General features: G+C 42.5%; 1 pseudogene; it reads left to right on the top strand.

The window, feature by feature from the left end:
* The first annotated feature begins 595 nt into the window (after nt 1-595).
* On the top strand, nt 596-713 carry LOC124722690 (annotated as a pseudogene).
* The last annotated feature ends 4,983 nt before the right edge of the window (nt 714-5,696 follow it).

The raw sequence follows: 5,696 nt of genomic DNA, 5'->3' as shown, positions 1-5,696 counted from the left end.
GACTAAGGCTCTTAACGAAATTTGGCATCCTGATTGGATGATACGATCCACGTCATATTCCAGAATAATTAATTTCAGAATCTATATCACTGCAGGGCGAAAACTGTCACCTCTTCACTCACACCAATACAGATAGCTTACCTAAAGACTTCCAGGGGCTACCAAAATTCCATTTTCAGTATTTCATGTAGCTATAGATAGAACTTAAAAATTTCAAGTACTATAATAATGTACTCATTAAAATACATAATATCATTGTAAACCTAGCAGTAGGGGGGGGGGGGGAAGGGATACTTTATGCCAACCTTGGGTAAATATTGTACTTCATATTTCAAAATTTTGAAAGAAAACGTTATTTTTAATTAATTCTCTTACAAGATCCTATAATTATTGTAGTTTTTTCAGTTATATTTATTCCAAAAATGTAAGTGGCGGATGTGACTTTGCATAACGAATGTGGTATTCAGCACTTTCAGCTTCAGAAGGCCTCTACCTACATATCAATACCTCTTTAAATAGAATGTTGTTAAAAGAAATCAACAACAGTCAACGAAATTGTTATTATTTAAATTTTGCGAAGTAGCCTTAAAGTACTGCCAACGGCCTTGCCGCAGTGGTCACACCGGTTCCCGTCAGATCACCGAAGTTAAGCGCTGTCGGGCTGGGCTAGCACTTGGATGGGTGACCATCCGGCATACTGAGCACTGTTGGCATGCGGGGTGCACTCAGCCCTTGTGAGGCAAACTGAGCAGCTACTTGATTGAGAGGTGGAGGCTCCGGTCTCGGAAACTGACATACAGCCGGGAGAGCGGTGTACTGACTACATGCCGCTCCATATCCACATCCGGTGACGCCTGTGGGCTGGGGAAGAGACGACGGCCGATCGGTACCGCGGGGTCTGCCAGGGCCTGTGGACTGATTTTACGTTTTTACGTTTACAAGGCATAAAGTACAAACCTCAACTCATCTGATAGTATATATTATTGAATACGCTTTGTTATTGGTAAGACAAGTTCTGGGACCTGGTTACACATCAGTAAACCATTAGTAAGTACGTTTTTAATGAAATAGAAATACAATTCTAAAAATTTCTTTTTTTTCTGGTCATATAGCACCCATGCACGCCAAACCTCCCCCCCCCCCTTCCCCCCTCCCCACAGTTGGTGGAGTATATTATCGATAATGCGTAGGTATTTCTAGAGTTATACAGTTAGCCATTTGTTATAATTATAAACTGTGGAACTCAAGAGGTGTGAATTACTCAGAAAAGTGAAATGTCGTGTGGCGAGGGCCTTCCGACAGGTAGACCCGATCGCCTGGTGCAATTATTTTGAGGTTACACCACTTCCGTGACTTGTGCGTCGATGAGGATAAAATGAGGCTGATGAAAACGACACAAACACCCAGTCCCCGAGCGGAGAAAATTTCCAACTTCGCCGGGAATCGAACCCGCCTCTCCATTTCTACTCCCCCCCCCCCGTCGATAACAAGCCGGTGCGCTGTCCACTCATCCAATTTTTGAGCTCTACGGTACTTTCTCACTTACAACAAACTTTACACAAAATTTCAACGTTTTCGAAATTTTTGTGTGACACCCCTCACAATATAATGAAAGTAAAGATGTTTATGGTTTAGTATGTTTTCACTGTTTATATAGTGAAACTTCAGTATCCGGCATTGAATTTTAATATGGTGTAATATCTTCTGAACTACAGTTCATTGATATGCTTCTAAAGTTAGCTATTTTATATATGTGAGTTCCGTTGTTTAAATGAGCTGGGAGTAGAGCGAGCATTTTGTGCCTATGCCCTCTTTCACTATACTAGAGAAATTTGTTACATACTCGTAGGACGCTTTTTAGTTCATTCTTCATCTCACTTTAGATAAAAATATCAGCTTGTTCTTCAGTTATACTTGTAGATGTAACAACATGAAATGTAACATACTTCTAAATTAGTACGCTGCATCATCAGGTACCTTTCTACGACATTCAAGTCCAGATTTACAGGGAAAGTCCAGTTTACGTTCCCTGCTAACAAATTTACCTATGCTCATTATCAGGTGTACTGAGCTTGTATCTTACTATGTCACTCGGTATATATCTCCATTTACTGGTAGCCTCCCCGATATCGATGCGGCGGTTCTTCGACGTTAGCTGAAATTAATGGAAACAAAAAATGTTCGAATGTGTGTAAAATCTTATAGGACTTAACTGCTAAGGTCATCAGTCCCTAAGCTTACACACTACTTAACTTAACTTGCCCTAAGGACAAACACACACATCCATGCCCGAGGGAGGACTCGAATCTCCGCCGGGATCAGCCGCACACTCCATGTCTGCAGCGCCTGAGACCGCTCGGCTAATCCCTCGCGGCCTTAATGGAAACACACTTATTAGGTAGTTACTGCGTATGAAATCCATTTGTAAGGAACGAGGGGAATGTTGGGGTTCACAGCCCTATCGAGGATGCTTCAAGGAGTGTAAGTTTTGTGCCCCAAATTAATAGAAATTTTTGCGAACAGAATCTTCAAATTAGTTAAACATCAAAGCTGGGTGATACCCTTCGTAATAGTTGTCGGAAGACGCACACACAGATGCTTTGAGAATTTGGCAGTTTCCACAACTAAATGCAATATTTACTCTTTATTTTTAAATTAATGAAATATCCCAATAGCAGAGGTTATAAAATTCAATACGGGTCCAAATGATTTTTCTTTTCACCAGTTGTTTGTACCAGGACTGAAGACACATACCTGCTAATGAAAATAAAACAATTACCTAAGTTCACTACTTCGATGCAATAATTAAAATTCTGTGACTTCCGGTCACTGCAAAGATTACCTTAAGCCATTAGCGCTAAACATTACGTTAAAGGTATGCCTGGCAAGACTCAAGACTGGTAGTTTAGTGATTTTATAAGCCAGCAATGAACTTTTATATCTTCTTGTGCTCGTTTATGGACTGTTTTATATTTGTTATTTCATCTTGTGTTAGTAGTTGTGAGCCTTTTTACTTTAATTAGGACAATTGGAAACTGAATTTAAACATCATTTATACAGCCTTAATCTCATCACAGCATGAATTTAGAGTAACTATAACCAGTAAAATAACATTTCATCCTGCTTCAAAAACTGTTAATAGTTACTTACTAAACTAAGAATCTCATGTCATTTATTTCGGTTTATGCAATTTTACTTCTATCACAGGGACCCATGCAAAATATTCAGTATTAGATAAAAGTGACGCTACGCGCTAATGAGCTTCAATACTTTTTATACCATATTTTACGTTGTTTATTGTTGCTGTAATTATTCTTAAATGACAAGGTTTTGTGGACACAGAGAATGTGAGGAAAACCATCTTTCCATCATCGTTGAGGGTGTATTCTAACATTAGTGTGGTGTGTGTGCGTGTGTGCGCGCAAGCGGGACCGAACTGCCGAGGTCATCGGTCCCTAAGCTTACGCACTACTTAATGTAACTTGAACTAACGCTAAGGACAACACACACAGCCATGCCCGAGGGAGGACTCGAACCTCCGACGGGGCGAGCCGCACGGTCAGTGACAAGAAGCCTTAGGCCGCGCGTCTGTCGATGGGCTCAAAATGGTTCAAATGGCTCTGAGCACTATGGGACTTTTCTGAGGTCATCAGTCCCCTAGAACTTAGAACTACTTAAACCTAAATAACCTAAGAACATCACACACATCCATGCCACTGGCAGGATTCGAACCTACTACCCTAGCGGTCGCGCGGTTCCACACTGTAGTGCCTAGAACCGCTAGGCCACCCTGGCCGGCTGTGGATGGGTATCCGACCAATAATGACAATATAGCCTTATCGACACCAAAACTTAAGTCTCCAACAATGTTGGTTGTCAACAGTTCTGTACCACTGTGGATGGGCATAAGACCAGTAATGACAAATGTGCCTTTTTAATTCACCAATATCTGTAAGTGTGGCTTCATCTCAAAACATTACTAATGTGAACACGTTTCATACAAGGCTTCTTCGAACCTCCGAGGCGTTAGTTCTTGGTTCAGTCTGATATGGTAAGCATGAACTTCGCATGATTTTAACAGTCTGAACCATTGACTTCTATAATCGTGTCCACCTGCTTAGCTAAGTGGTTACGTGCTTGCCTACCATGCAGCGGGCCCAGGTTCGATTCCCGGCCGGGCTGGGTGTTGTGTTCTCCTCATCGTTATTTCATCCTCATCACCGGCATGCGAGTCGCCCAATGTGACGTCGACTGAAATAAAACTTGCACTCGGCGGCCGAACTTCGCCGGGTGGGGCCTCCCGGCCCACAATGCCATACGATCATTTCGTTTTAATTCTATAATCCTAATTCCGTTTAAATTTGGCGTGAAATAGCATGTGGACTTGCTGGACCATTGCAAGAACGGATACGAAGCCATTGTCATTTCCCCATATTCGTAATGACGACGTCTACGACTTAACCGTCCATCCAGGGCTGTATTGAGGTGAGATTGCGAAAAGTGACGTTACTTGGGTGCCGTCCTTTGGGAAAACGTCTAGCATAAAGTGTGGCCGCGTGCGACGTAAACACCTCAGCACTCTCGTAAAATCGTAATCATATCCACAATTTCGTTTGAAGTGTAGCTATGTGACTCAACCAAATAATGCTAGAGTCGCAGTTTTGACAAACTGGTCACTCACATTGGTAGTGAAAGAAGAACGGGGTCCCAGAACGAAGACGTGGGCGACACGTCTCTCCCACGAGGATTGAGCGCTGCTGTCCCACACGACCGCCATCTCATCCGCTCTGCCAGCGGCGCTATCCAAGATCACCAGAACAGACTGTGCGACGATCTGCAGCAAATCGACCATATAGTTCTAGTTAATAGTTACTCCATTTGATGAAAAACTAGTAAGTAAATCAGCCTTTTATCCACATTGTGTTACAAAGTAGCGCCGGCAGCTCATCATTGTCTTCTCGAACTAAACACAGTCCACAGGAATATGTTTTCTTTGTTCAGAAAGAATTTCATACTTAAAATCTTGAAAAAAAATCCTGTTTAACATAAAATTGTCTGGAAAGCCACGCTTTAGTTGGGTCATCCCACCCCCACCCCCCACCCCCCACCCCGCACCCCCAAACATAAAATTGTCTGGAAAGCCACGCTTTAGTTGGGTCACCCAGCCCCCACCCCCCACCCCTACCCCGCACCCGCACCAACAAAGAAAAAAAAAAGAAAACACACAAACGCAAAGTTGTCTTGAAAGTAACGTTCAAAGTCACATACATTAGTAGCAAAGAGCGAACTTCTTGCCATCTACAACTCTCATCTAAGAGATTACGCTGAATCTCATCTCTAATGAGTTATTTCCCATTGCGGACTGGAATGGCTTGCTCTGTATACACATTGTATACACAAGGTGATGAAAAAATGCCGCACTTGAGTTCGGCATGCGATTCCTCATCCAGATTCAAGACAAAAGTTTGTGTTGTAAAATCGGGCCATTATATAAACACGTGTATGAAACGATGACTTGGCAACACTGGCACATCATGTGGCACACCTTAACTTACAGAAAAACGTGTATCACTCCGCACTGCTGTGCCAACCATTGTAGCCTACTTAGTACTACTTAGTAGACTGCTGGAACATAAAACCCATATCCACCAGGGACCTGTGAATCGAAACCTCGGCAGATTTCTTTCTTATTTTAC

Source organism: Schistocerca piceifrons, chromosome 1 (genome assembly GCF_021461385.2).
Source record: "Schistocerca piceifrons isolate TAMUIC-IGC-003096 chromosome 1, iqSchPice1.1, whole genome shotgun sequence".
NCBI lineage: Eukaryota > Metazoa > Arthropoda > Insecta > Orthoptera > Acrididae > Schistocerca > Schistocerca piceifrons.
This window is presented reverse-complemented; position numbering and strand designations above follow the sequence as displayed.